This window comes from Sus scrofa, chromosome 6, assembly GCF_000003025.6.
Source record: "Sus scrofa isolate TJ Tabasco breed Duroc chromosome 6, Sscrofa11.1, whole genome shotgun sequence".
In the NCBI taxonomy this organism is placed as follows: domain Eukaryota; kingdom Metazoa; phylum Chordata; class Mammalia; order Artiodactyla; family Suidae; genus Sus; species Sus scrofa.
The window spans coordinates 150,873,070-150,888,255 of record NC_010448.4 but is presented as its reverse complement, the minus strand read 5'-3'; the positions used below and the strand labels follow the sequence as shown (position 1 = coordinate 150,888,255).

At 40.2% G+C, this 15,186-nt stretch overlaps 1 protein-coding gene across 6 annotated transcripts in view; it reads left to right on the top strand.

Moving 5' to 3' along the window:
* The window catches only part of NFIA (nuclear factor I A), a 395,772-nt gene that overhangs the window by 341,518 nt on the left and 39,068 nt on the right, over window positions 1-15,186 (top strand). The window lies entirely within an intron of this gene.

Below are 15,186 nucleotides of genomic sequence, written 5' to 3'. Positions count from 1 at the left end.
TTTTGCGTATTATGTGAGTGGCTTTGAATGCTGTGTTCATGCTCATCAAATAGCATCTACTTGTATGAATTCTTATCAGCAACAAGTTCCTCATACTTTTGTAGAGCCCTGCCTTCCAGTAACTTACAATCTGAGAGAAATGCATTTGATGAGCTACAAAGGTTATACACCTCTTCCATCAAATAGGAAAAAAAAATTAGATCAAAGTGACAACTTAAAGGTGTGTGTGTCAAACATTTGCCAAGAGTAAGAGCCTGGCAAAAGATCAGCGCTAGTAGCCATGGCAGTTGCATGCCTAGGCTTGGCAGAGGGAAGAGCTAGAAGGTGGAATTGGAAGGAAAGAGAAAACTCTTGGCTCTTCTGTGAACAGTCCGGGAATGTGCAGTCAGACAGTAGAGGACTTCAGAATCTTTTCGGATGATGGGAATTATTGCTCCATGAATTAGAGGAAGAATAATTCTCCTGATATTTCCTGATATCTTAAAGATGACAAGGGACTAGAAATAGCTTGAACACATAAATTTGGCTTTTATTAGTACCTGAAACAATGACAAAAACTGGCGGCTGGAGCCAGAGTTCCCAGCTGAGGGATGGACTACCTAACCTTGACAGGGGGTGTGACGACCACCTTCTCTCAAGCTTTACAGAGGGATCAAAGTATAGGGAAGGATGGGAACTGTGGCGGTGACCCTAAGGTGAGGAGTTCTTCAAGGAGGTGAGGCTGGTTGCTAGAAATCTGCTGAGGAAAAGATGAGCATAGACCAGGAAAGAAGTGTTAAGATCAAGAACTTGGGCAGCAGTTATAGAAACTGAATGGAGGGGAGCACAAGAAGGGATTTTCATAGACGTAAGCTTTGGATTTAGACAACGTTTGGATGAATATAGTGAAGGATAATTCAGACCTCTCAGTACCAGAGACATGACCGTGTTGAGTAGAGGAGGGACAGGGCCAAAGAGAAAAAAATGAGCCTCTGTTGATACTGTGTTCATTGAATTTAATTTGGGGAACCCTGTATCCAAAATGTCTAGAGCCCTTTATGGTCATGGATGAGCTTTGGGTTATCCAGTACATAATTCATTTTGATAATGCATGCAGAATTGAGTGGCCTTGTGTGTGATTCTGGTTTTATAGCAAAAAAAAGGTTGAGAGTCCACGGACAATTTGAGGGAAGCTTACTTCTCTTGGTAAGAGGTGGTTCAACACTTTTCAACAAAGGAGAAAACCCTGAGTGTCCAATGACATAGGAAGCAAAGTAGGCTTGCTCTATGGATCTTGGAAGCTCAGCTTAGAAAAGAAGCCTCTGAGTATCAGAAGCTCGTAAGCTTCTTTAAACGAGTCAGAGAAATAACCATCCCCAAACTCTATTTAAATCTAGTCACTGGGGATATGGACTTACATCTTGACAACCATGTGTTTATTGTGCTCTGTACATGCCTCTGGGTACCACCTTTCTATCCATCTTCTCTCTATAGGTACAGGACTTTGGCAGAGTCCTTAAAAAGGCTTGTTTAAAGTTCTTCCTGTTCTATGTAAACATATCCTCACCTCCACTATCAATGTCTCATGTGTCTGTAGTGCATTTTCCAGTAATGGGGATGGAGCTTTTCTGAGGTACTATAGAGGAGCAGAAATACCATGTGCAACTGTTGAAGTCTGAAGGATAGGAGTTCAAATCCCCACCTTTCCCAACACTAGCTATGTCTCTTCCAACCCCAGTTTCCTCATCTGTAGAAAGTGGGTGATAAAACCTAGCTGGCAGGGTTATATGAAATCAGCCATGATAAGCCTTACCACCAAATAAATTGGAGCCTTTTATTATCTGCCAAACCCCTTATCTCGTGGAAGCCTCTAGGCTTGACTAATGAAGAGATATGTCTTCAGGACATGTAGGAGCTACTCAGGCCCTCCATCAAATTGATGTCTTTAGGTCCATTGTCTCGCCTCCACTCCATGGCCTGAATGTAATGCCTTATGTAAGAAGATACCCATCATCCTCTTGGGCCCAGACTCAAGCATTCTTTCAACATGATGGGAAGAAATGTGGATGTGTCTTGGTAGATCCAGTTCAAATGGTTGCATGTTCACTAGCACAGTGTTTAAAGATTTTGGGGGAAAGAACTTCAGGAGAGGGCTCCCAAAGTTTGACATACGCAATTTGATACTTAGTTTTTAAATCCTAGGATGCTAGGAATATAGACAAAACAAAGGTTTTTTTCCTACGGATGGCATAGAGAGGTTTTTATCATCATAAATTTTAGCCCTTATTTGTAGTCTTTTCTGGGGTTTGCTGAATTCACAGTAATATGTTGCTTCACAGCAATATATCAGCTGACCGTTTCTACTTTATTATTAAATAGTGGTAGTCTGGAAAACCTGCAATTTAGAGCATGAGAGAAGCCTCTCGAATTGAAAATCTCAAAGCCCAATGGTCCACACTGGGAAGAGATTTAAGGACCCTCACAAAAGAAATCCTCTTCCATTCCCTGATTGCTGAACCAACTGATTAACAAAATACAAGAAGAAAATCAGATGGAAGACCAGACTATACCCTCTACTATTAGAGAATTTATTTTTTAAATACAGGAAATTGTGTCTCTTAATCCTGAAACATTAGACAAACCCACCCAAGTTGCTGACAGTGCAGGACCACTGCAGGCTTGTGTGTGTGTGTGTGTGTGTGTGTGTGTGTGTGTGTGTGTGTGTGTCTGTGTGTGTAGGGGGTGGGGGTGGGAGGAGATCTGTCCTCCCATGTGGAGTTGAGGGAGGTCCAGGTGGCCCTGTGCTCCCTGCCAGCACCTGTCTCACCAAGAGAAAGAGGTGAGGAAGGGGTGGGAGGAGTCACGTCCAGTTTCTACTTCCACTCCCTGTAATAAGTGAAGGAGTGGCTAGGGGGCCAGAGTCTATGGGAGGGAAAAGATATCCGGGGTGAAGTAGGTCCTATCCCCTTGACATTCATCTTTGATGACTACCTCCTTTCATTCATTTATTCATCCTTCATATGCTGAGCATCTGTCATATGCCAAGGCCTGTGTTAGCTGCTTGAGATAGAGATGATTCATCCTTGCTCTAGAGAAACGTGGAATTTATCGCGGGAGACAGCTGGGACATGGGCAGTTCACACGGCAACATGAGGACAGAGGGATGCAGAGGTGCCGTGGGAGGACATGGGAGGGAGTTTGGTCCAGGGGCGGGGCCTCAGGTTAGATTTTTTTGGAGGAAGTGACTTCTAAGTTATTTAGCAGGAATATCATTCTGGTGTTTTAAGTCTGAGAGAGAAGGTAGAACATCCCTTCAGAAACCAGCTTGTGGGTGGAAGGAGGGAGTGTCTAAAATTGGAGTCCCACTGAATAAAAATTAGAGCAAAAGTATCATTTCATAAATTCAGTGCTTTCCTAGAAACTAAAACCACAGGATAGTTAGATCCTGTTTGTCTCTGTCAGTTTATTAGGGCTCAGCTTTCGCAAGAGGAAACATCGTGGCAGATGTTCGACATGCCAACAGTATGTCTGAAATGGAAGCTTTTTCAAAAACACTGGTCGTATAACCTAGGCCAGCCTTTGCTACTGATGGGTTTAAGATGACTTGTGACAAAATAAGATTTTCAAGATAAAAGTGGGAAATCATGCCCAAGATCTTCGGTTACCAGTTTTTCTGGACCCGGGCTCCCTTATCTGTTAATGGAAATAATACTAATTTACACACCGTCATAGGCAGATTGTCTGGACCGAGGTGACAGATGCGCTACGCTGGAGACAGTTAAAAGTCCAAGACATCATTTTTAATGTGCTCTTATAATGACACACAAATGGATGCCAGCCTAAAGCAGAATATGTATTTTTAAACTAATCAGTTGCCTCTGGCACCAATATGTAACTTTGCAGCTGTGGCCAGGAAAACAGAGGAAAGGCACATTTGGGGAGAAAACATTTGCCTATAAAATAAATGTATTTTAGTGGGAGAAATCCTTACCAGTGGCTTAAAAAACAGAGTAGTTAGGGTGGAAATAACAGTTCTGTCTCTCAAGGAGAACGTTCATATTGTTGATTCGTTCGAAGAAAGGTTGATATACTTAATGCCAGCTCTTTTTAGGATACCATGACAAAAAGAAGGAATAACCAGAAAGAGTAATTTACCACGGATGGATTCCATCCCCACTGAGTAACTACTTTTGTGGGTGTAGACACCTGGTGAGAAAATATCACTTCTTTCATTCATTCAGTGGATAATGATTGAGCATCCACTATGTGCCAAGCAGTATCCTAGATGCTAGGATTGTGTCGGAAATGATATAAAGTCCCTGGTTGTGTGGAGCTTTCGTTTTGGAGAGGAAATAATGATAATTACAACAATAGTAGGTAGGAATGATGGAAGATGGTGGGTACATAAGTGCTATGTAGGAAAAAGAAGTCCAGACTAGGGACTAGTGGGGGAAGGATACAAAGTTAAATAGGGGATTCCGAGAAGGCCTGTCTGAGAAGGTGCAGTTTGAACAAGGTCTGACAGAGGGGAGAGGGGGAGCCATGAGACTGTAGGTACTGTGGGGGGAGAGCTTTCCAAGCAGAAGGAGCAGCCAGCCGGCCTGCCATGTTTGAGGAACAGCCGGAGGCCAGTGTGGTGAGACCAGGGTGAAGGACTGAGTGAAAGTAGGGGGAGGCCAGGTCTGAGAGGCAACGTGGATGGAGGTGGACCTGTCTCGGAGCAGAGGGCGGGTGGCAGATGTTGGAGGTTCTTCCAGGCCATTGTCAGGACCTTGGCATTTGCTCTGAGTGAGATGGGGAGCAAAGGAGTATTGCTACCTAGGTTTCAGCAGAAACACTTTGAAGGTCTTGTTGAAAATAGATTTCAGGGGGCAGGAATTAAAGCAAGGGACCAGTTAAAAGGCTTTTTTTAAAGATCAGTAAGTACAATGAGTGTCTTTTCTACATGCCAGCCACTCTTCTAGACATAAGGGATCCAAAAGTGAACCAAGCAAATGGTCCCCTCCCCTTGGGGAGCTTACGCTCTAGATGGAGGAGACAAATAGTAATCAACAAATAAGTGAATTAGTAAGTTAGAGACTAGTAAGTACAATGGAGAAAACTGACACCATTAGGGAGTGGCAGTGGGACACAGTTGTCATAATTCAGGCCAGAGTTGCTAATGACCTGTTACCAGAATGAGGGCAGTAGGGGTGGTGAGAAGTGTGCGAAAGGTAATGCTGATAGGATTTACAGACACATTGGATGGGGATTGAGGGAGGGAAAAACTAGAGAAGTCAACGACTTCTGGGTGTGTTGACCTGAGCAATTGGAAGGTTGGAGTTTCCATGAACTGAGATGGGAAAATGTCAGGAAGAGCAGTCCTGGGCAGTGGGTGGGGATCCGAAGCTTGATTTGACCAAATTATGTTTGGAGATGCCTATTAGATATCTTACTGGTGAGACTTATTTATACTAACATCCTACCTATTGCTGTTCTTTGAGATTTACTGAGTTTTTTGTATATGCACCATCTCATTAATTGGGAAGGGACTCCTTTTCAAACATGTAATGAAACGAATGGGTATTCCTACAAATCCTGAGGACGACGGCTCAAGAACAGGAAAAAGCTCTTGTTATATTTGGGTCTATTTGTGGTATGACGATTCAAAATGCACTATTCATTTCCCTAATTGCATTGTAAGATTCAATATTTTTTTTTTACAATAAGTTGGCACTGAGCTCATACCATAAAAATGGACTTTTCCAGAAAAGAAATTGGAGATTGGCATCGTAGCCTAGAATTATAATGAAAAGAAAAAAAACACTTTGAATTATGATGGAAGATAAAACATGCATATTTTCCTTTTTTAAATTAATTGGGAACACAAAAACTCAATTTAAAAATGCATAAAAGACTTGTAAACAATTTTCTCCATGCCTCCTTACCACGAACTTTCGATTTTTTTAAACTTGAATTCTATTAAATTAGAAGCATATAATGTTTCCTTTTTTATTTTCATATCTCTGATGAGTCTTATATATATTCATTTTTTGAATGAGTATGAACCTGTTAGCCAAAAACATAACAATAATCTGTGACCAGGATTGAAATTCCTGGTATGAAAATTAATATATGTTCAATGCTTTTTTGTTAGCAAAGCTCTTTAGATATATATGTTATCTTATTCCATCTTCCTATGACTCCGATGAGGTCAGGATTTTATAGACAAGGAAATTGAGATTAGAAAGTAGAGGTTATTTTCCCAAGATTAGAATCCCATCGGAGTTCCTTTCGTGGTGCAGTGGCTAACGAATCCGACTAGGAACCATGAGGTTGTGGGTTTGATCCCTGGCCTTGCTCGGTGGGTTAAGGATCCAGTGTTGCCATGAGCTGTGGTGTGGGTTGCAGCCGAGGCTCGGATCCCGAGTTGCTGTAGCTCTGGCGTAGGCCAGTGGCTGCAGCTCCGATTCGACCCCTAGCATGGGAACCTCCATACGCCACCGGAGCGGCCCTAGAAAAGGCGAAAAGACAAAAAAAAAAGAATCCCATGGAGCTTGGTACTAGCTCCTGCTATAACCACATTACAAAGCAACATGACATGATTTCTGGTTACCAGGGAACCACAACTGCCTGCTCTTGTCCGAAATTAATGTCAGCACAACAAACTCTTGAGCTTTTATTAATGTGTCTGCACTTGAAAATTGTTTTTATATGTATTGTCTTGTTTGAATCCTCATATTAATGCTAGGAAATGTGTACTTTATACAGCGTGAAGAGATAGGTAACTTTCTCAAGGTCACTCAGCGAGGTATGGCAGCATCATGAACCTTGAACCTGAAGTTCAGACACTGGCCATAGCTTCCTACTGAGCTTCTTTGCTTCAGCCCAGTTTTCAGGTTAGCAGTGCAGACCCTATGGGAGAAGAATAAAGGAAGGTGTTAGTGGTCATTTTTACTCTAGTGTGGATTGGTTTCTGTTGCTGAGACTAACTCTTGTTAGCAAGGAAAGGAAGAGAGCAGAAGATTTGGTGGGAGATAAAAACAGCAAAAAGGTGAAAAACAGGAGCTATGGCTAAAGGTGTATAAGGTAGATTTTCTTCATTCCCAGGGTCTAGAGCTTGGACTCTTGATAAATCAAATAATGACAACTCTCTTTTTCACCAACTTTTTTTTTTAGTATATAGCACATTGTTTAAATGCCATAAGGATTATATTTCCTCTTTCAGAGAAGAATCAGTGGATAATGACAAGAGAGAATTTTTTTAAGTTAGTGGCATCCTTTCTCAAAACAGTTTTTCATTACTGGTGCCTAGATGATTCCTTTAGTCTTGAAGTTTTCTAAAAAATTTACATTCAGTGGAATTCACTCTTTGGTCCAGGTCTGTGAGTTTTGATAACATCATTGATTCTTGAGGCCAACACCATAGACACGATGCAGAACAATTCCAAAGAACCCCTCCTCTTTCTTATCTACTCTTAGGTCAATGTCTGCTGTCACTTAGGGCCGGGGCGCTTATTTTGCTTTGATCTCTGTATTTCCACATTGATTTTAATTCTTCTGCCAGCATTACTACTATCCCCATTGTATTTTAATTTTTGATAGTCTTCTGAATTAGAGACTCATGTAAGTACAGTAGCTTAGTATATAATAGTGGCATTTGATATTGGAAGAGGGAAAGGGATTTATTCAATAATGTATATTGGGATGCCTCAGTAGCTGACCAGAAAAAATAAAATTCCTTCCACCAAAATAAATTGCAGGTGGAGCAAAAAATACATAGCATATATATGTTAAGCCTTAAAATAACATGGGAAAATGTAGAACAAATTTTTGTGGCATATTGGAGTGAGAAAGGGCTTTCAAATAGTATATAAAACAACAACAACAACAGAATTCATGAAAGAAAAACAGATACGTTCTACTCTAAAAGTATTAAAAATATATGCATTGGGGAGAAAACACTATAGACAAAGTCAAAAGATGGTGATAAGATGGGGAAAATATTTGCAACACATGTGGGAGAGGGATAATATATAGTTTTGGTTTTTTTTAATCAGTAAGAGAAAGACCAGCAATCCAACAGAAAGACGAGAACCATATAAACGTAGAGAAATGGAAAAATGTTTGAAAGATGTCTCATTCATTGTATAAAAACAATAACAATGAAAACTTCAATGGTAGTTTTACCTGTCAGATTAGCAAAGATCAAAAAGTATCTTGACACAATCCTGGTAGGTGTATGGGAAACAGCTACTCTCTTATACTGTTACAAGACTGTAAATTGGTTCAGCCTCTTCAGAGGACAGTGTAGTTATACACACACACACACACACACTTTTTTAAAAAGTGTAAGCCATGCCAAGAGCTGGACAAGTGAGCAAATACAAACATCAACTATTCATTGCAACAGTGATTATAATAAAAGATTGGTAATACCTAAATATCCATCAATATGATATGCCTTTTAAAGATAAGGACAGGTGTCTATGAATTCATGGAATAATCTTTTTTGTTTTTTGTTGTTTTTGTCTTTTGTCCTTTTTTAGGGCCGCACCCAAGGCATGTGGAGGTTCCCAGGCTAGTGGTCAAATCGGAGCTGTAGCTGCTGACCTATGGCAGAACCACAGCAACGCCGGATCCTTAACCCACAGAGCAAGGTCAGGGATCGAACCCGCAACCTCATGGTTCCTGGTCGGATTTGTTTCCTCTGTGCCACGACTGGAACTCCAGAATAATCTTTTAAGTTTCATTAAGGCAGCCATGGGGAGTGCTAAGAAGAAGTGTGTAGAGAGTACATTCTGTGTATCGAAGGATGTAAATTGGTTTATTGGGGGTTAGCTCTTTAGTACCTTATGCAACGAGAATGAAAGATACTACTGAGGTTTAAATCCCCTTTTATGTCCAATATGACTTACTTAATTTTTAAAGTATTCATCTAATGAACTAAATTTCTTCTTTATACCGCAGAGGGTCAAATAGTGACCACAACTCACACATTGGGAGCAAGGAAAGGAGGTGGTCCTTAAAATTCTTGGCAAATTGTATACATCTAGCTTTTAGCTGCACTAACCTGAACCTTGGATGTAATGGTAAAAATATGTGCTCTCTCTGGTAAAGAATAATACTCTTTTTTTTTTTTTCCTCACAGAGAGCACGTAATTTAGTGCAAGTATAGCATTTTCACTCTTAGTAGCCATTACTGGGTCTCAAGTTCTGCTTTAGGAACCCATTGGATACAAATGCACACATGGGAGTTCCTGTGGTGGCTCAGCGGGTTACAAAGCTGACTAGTATCCAGGAGGATGTGGGTTCCATCCCTGGCCTCACTCACTGAGTAAAGGAACAAGCGTTGTTTCGAGCTGCGATGAAGGTCACAGACGTGGCTTGGCTCCCACGTTGCTGTGGCTGTGGTGTAGACCAGCAGCTGCAGCTCTGATCCTACCCCTAGCCTGGGAATGTCCATATGCCGCAAATAGGACCCTAAAAAGTGAAACCAACCAACCAAACAAAAAAACCAAATGCACACATGCTGACTTAACTCATAACTTTTGTGGAGTATTTCTACTTTGGTTACAGTTCAAGTTTTTAATGTCTAAATTTGCAAAGGAAAAAGAAAAAATATTGAAAATCGGGCACTTTGATAGCTATTTTCATGCACATTACCCTAATTGCGCTGGATTGTATTTTCATATGCAAAATTGGAATTTAGTTGGTCTCCTTTTAAAAAAGAGGGAACTGAGAGTGAACCAGAATTCAAATCCAGGTCAGGATTTGAATCTAAAACCTGGTGATTTCTACTCCACCAGGACACTTACTGTATTTCAACCTTTCCTCTGAAAAATGCTAAGACACGTTATAAAGAACTTTTTTATTATTCCAATAAAACTCCTGGATACATTGAATCAGATGAAAAACAGAGGAAAAAGAGCAGGAAAAAAAAAAAAGAAATGAACTTTGTAAAAAAGAGTGATAAAAGAGAACAGGCAGCTGATGACTGCGTTCATTTAGGTTATCATGGCCCATTTAGGTCTTATTTTTGCCTCCATTTTTTACTTTTTCAGATGACAGAAATGACAGATGAGTTTTAAGATTTTCTCAGATAATGTACGGCAGTGTGGGAAACTTAAAAAATATAGAAAAGTATTAAAAATTATATTCTTCTATAATCAACTACTTTTAACATTCTGGTCTGGTTTGCCCCCATTTTTTTTTTTTTTTTCTGTACCTGTTTCTGTGTATATAGACACACACTCATATATGATTGTGGCCTAATGAATATAGTATTTTGCATGTTGTTTTCTTAACTAGTATGTTATAACTTTTTTTTTTCCCTTTAAAAAAAGCTATGAAATGTGATTTTAAATAATTGTTTCTGGAGTTCCCTGGTGGCTCAGTGGATTAAGGATCCAGCATTTTCACTGCTGCGGTGTGAGTTTGATCCGTGGCCCCAGAACTTCCACATGCCACAAGCGCAGCCAAAAAACAAAATAACGATAATGATAATAATTGTTTCTTATTCCCCTACCATAAAACACTAACTTTTGTCCCAACCTATGGAATATGTTCCAGCATATCATTGAACATCTATTTTTGTCCTCAACTTGAATGATTTTATTAGGATAGATTTCTAGAATTGGAATTAATAGTATAAGCAATTTTCCTCTTGATACATATTACCAAATTGCTTTTTATTTATTTTATTATTATTATTATTATTTTCGTCTTTTTGCTATTTCTTTGGGCCGCCCCCGCAGCATATGGAGGTTCCCAGGCTAGGGGTCGAATCGGAGCTATAGCCGCCGGCCTACGCCAGAGCCACAGCAACGCAGGATCCGAGCCGCGTCTGCAACCTACACCACGGCTCACGGCAACGCTGGATCGTTAAGCCACTGAGAAAGGGCAGGGACCGAACCCGCAGCCTCATGGTTCCTAGCAAGGGCAGGGACCGAACCCGCAGCCTCATGGTTCCTAGTCGGATTCGTTAACCACTGCGCCACGACGGGAATTCCCAAATTGCTTTTTAGAAAATCATGCCAGGAGTTCCCATTGTGGTGCAGCAGAAATGAATCTGACTAGTATCCATGAGGATGCAGATTCAATCCCTGCCCTTGCTCATTGGGCTGGGGATCCAGTGTTGCCATGAGCTGTGGTGTAGATTGCAAATGCAGCTCAAATCTTGTGTGGCTGTGGCTGTGTTGTAGGCTGGCAGCTGTAGCTCCGATTCAACCCCTAGCCTGGGAATTCCAGGGTGCAGCCTAAAAAAGCATATTATTTGAGTCCAATCATAACATTAACCCTTGAAAGAGTTTGAGTATTATTTTACTTAATTGGTCTCTGATTGGATGATTTTAGCATTTTTCTTCAACCTTTTTAATATAAAATAGGGTGGAATTCTGGGATTTTCCCATCTTACTGTCTAAACCTCTTCTTAGGGTTCACTCTCTAGTTTGCTCTTACAGAAAGAGTAGCCCATTAGATATGAACCCTTAGTTAAAGAGCTAGGAGTATAAGAGTAAATACTATTTATTATTCTGAACTCTTCGTATTTAGAGGCTCAGAGAGGTTAACTGGCTTGCCAAGATCAGATTTCTAGCAAGAGATTTAATGGATTCAATCCAGGATTTTCTGATTCTAAAATCCATTTTTCTATTGACTACATTACACTGCTAAAATATAAAAATATTATTTGGGATTTTCAGGTTCGGTTTGTCTTTATTTTATTTAAGATTAGAAATTACAGGAAGGGATTTTAAAATCACTCATAATCACAGTCTTCAGAGATACCACTTTTTGTGCATATTTTCCAGTAGTTTCCTGTGCTCATTTCTTATTGTACTTATTTTTATTTTATTTTTTTTGTCTTTTTAGGGCCACACCCACGGCACTTGGAAGTTACCAGGCAAGGGGTCGAATCGGAGCTGCAGCTGCTGGCCTGCACCACAGTCACAGCAACACCAGATCTGAGCCACGTCTGTAACCTACACTACAGCTCATGGCAACGCCGGATACTTAACCCGCTGAGCAAAGCCAGGGATCAAACTCGCATCCTCATGGTTCCCAGTCAGGTTCAATCCTGCTGGATCACAACAGGAACTACTTTGTGCATATTTTTAAAACACAATTAATTATGATATATGTGTGTGCATATACATATTATGTACGTACATATACACAGTTGTATAAACTAATTTTATTCATTTTATTGCATATGATAAGCATGTCATGGTGTTAGTATTATTTTAAAACATGGTGGCAATATTCCGACACATGGCTGAAACGTTAACTGAGCATTTGGTTCTGACTTGTTGCACTCATAAGTAAAGCTGTAAGGAGCATCTTGGAGCATACGTCTTTATATGTACTTTTAAGTGTTTGTCGAGGATATGGTCCTAGAAGTAGGTTTCCAAAGTTATATAGCCTTTGGAGAGGCTGCAGAAGCCATTCAAGAAGGAAGGGAATCCAATATATTGATCTAAGTTTCTTTTTTTAGTAAAGCCCAGCTGAATTCAGGGTTTGTTCCCTGTGGCTCTTTAATATAACTTTCACTTGTGCCTACCCATCTGTATTATTGCTTCTGATCAATAAATATGGTCTATCAGTTGAAAAACACACAGCATACTGGTAACAATAAATGACACAGAATTTGGATGAATCCTTAGAAATAATTTTTTTAATTTCATAATGATTTTTATTTTTTCCATTATAGCTGGTTTACAGTGTTCTGTCAAGTTTCTACTGTACAGCAAGGTGACCCAGTCACACATACATGTATACATTCTTTTTTCTCACATTATCATGCTCCATCATAAGTGACCAGATATAGTTCCCAGTGCTATACAGTAGGATCCTATTGCTAATCCATTACAAAGGCAATAGTTTGCATCTCTTAACCCCAAATTCCCAATCCATCCCACTCCCTCCCCCTCCCCCTTGGCAACCACAAGTCTGCTCTGCAAGTCCATGACTTTCTTTTCTGTGGAAAGGTTCATTTGTGCCATATATTGGATTCCAGGTATAAGTGATATCATATGGTATATGATCCAGCAGTCCCACTCTTTGGGCATATATCTGGACAAAACTTCCCTAGAAATTTAAATGAAACAAAATAAAGCCGTATTCCTATCCTTTAAAATTTATTTAAAATTATTATGAAAAAGTATATTATAGGCAGGTTTAGTAGACTTTTTGCAAGCAACAGCCATTGTAAAGTGCCTCTTTTATCACACAGATTTTGGTAACGATGTCAAAGCAGCTCCAGTTTACAAGTTGCTCTGATCCCCTTCTCTCTGCGTGCACGCATGAATTGTCTTATACGTTCCTTTCTGTATGATTAACCCCCAAATCATGATATCGCTTAAGCCCCTACCCCCTATGTAGAGCCCTAACACAAGCAGAAAGACCAGCAGAGCAAAGCCATCTGCCAAAATTGATTCTTTTCATGATTTTTGTGAACTTTTGGCACATTAAACATTTGATGCAAATTGTTACCATACATGTTAAGTAATGCTAATATATTAAAGTTCGAATTCATTAGCTTTTCAGGAAGAAAGCTTGTGGGTATGTTTATTCTGTAATAATTTGCTAGCAATAAGTAGGCTTTAATTTCATGCCCTGAGGGCTGTGTCTTTTTTCGTTGCTGTCGTTGGTAGCTTGTTTGTAGAGACAAAAGAGCTACAGAGATAATAGAATGAGGAAACTGCACAAACGAGATCAAAATAATGGAAATTTAGTGTGGTTATCTTCAGGATTCCAAACATCTGGTTGAAAACTACAACATCCATTCGATCCCATGGGAATTTCTAAATCTCTGAATACTGGGTCCTGTGTCAGCAAAGGCTGTACGTGTTTCCTTCGATATATAATTACATTAATAATGCTAACCCATGCCCTGTAAACTTGTCGATACTGATGGATTTCTTCGAAGGAAAAACACTCCAATATCCTCCTGCATTTCTTTTGTGACCTGGCAAGAAAGAGTGCTGCTCAAGTTCCCGAATGACTTCAATTGTGATGGATTTCCGTTAGAAACTAGCCGATGCCTTTTCTAATAGTTCCACATTTTTTTTAAGAAATGAACATTTTCTCACAGTTTTTTTTTTTTTTTTAGTACCATTTAATAGTGCAGTTAAGAGTCCAGAAACCATTTCAATTAGGTATTTAGTCATCTCACTGCTTCAGTCTGCAACGGAATGCATTCTCATGCACTGTCAGGTGACAGTGATAAATATGTAATAAAATGGCAGCTTGAAGACACAGGGATGTGCGCAAGCCTGCATCCCTAAACTTGTTTAGATGACTGCTGTCCGTTAACTAGCACATTCCTGGGCAGATAGTGGAATCACGATGGGTCTAGCTGAATGAAATTGAATTTTTAACTAGTATGTTTAAAGGGAAGCCCCCACATGTGACTACGTCTGCACTTCTGAACACGAAGGGCACAGGTGAAGTGCGTATTGGTTTGAGATACACGTGTTAGGATGCCCAGTGGTCTTAATGGTGTTTAGAATGGAAATTTGGCATCTTTGTTTACTTCATAAATCACTTCTTCCTCTTCAAAGAAAAATTCAGTAGACTTTTGCGCCTCCATTTTCAAACATTCAAGTCTGTGATCCTTACATTTTTATATTTCCCGACCTGTATGACAAAGTGTCATTTGCAATGTCCCATCTTTTCTCCTTTCCCTCTGAAATGGACGCCCCGGCCCCTGCCTCTGCTCCTTTGCTTGTGCTGCTTTCTCTGTGGCCCCCAATCCATCTGCACTTGTCAACCAACACGTCTGTTACAGCCTATCACAAACGCCGTCTCCAGCTCTATGTCAGAGCTTTTCCTGTTCCCCTGCCCGGTGTCACTTTTCTGCCCTTTACCACCCCACAGATTTTTATTTATATTACTTTTAGGCACTCATATTTTCATTTTTCTGGGCTCATCTCTCCCCACCAGACCAGCATTTTGAAGATAGCGGCATGTCTGGCTCACCTTTTTATCTCCCGTAATTCTCAGCACAGAGCCTGGCACAGAGCGAGTGTTCACACACTCGAGACAGTCAGAGGGAGAGGCAGAGAGGGAGAAGGATACGGGATCAAATTCTGATTTGGTATTATCTTAAAGAAATCTCAACTGACATTGGTACAGATATTTTAATATCCTAATATCTTGTTTTTCAGTCATATTTTTCCCCCAAACAGGAAAGCTCTAAGCATCTTTTATTTAAAAGAATTTGACCCC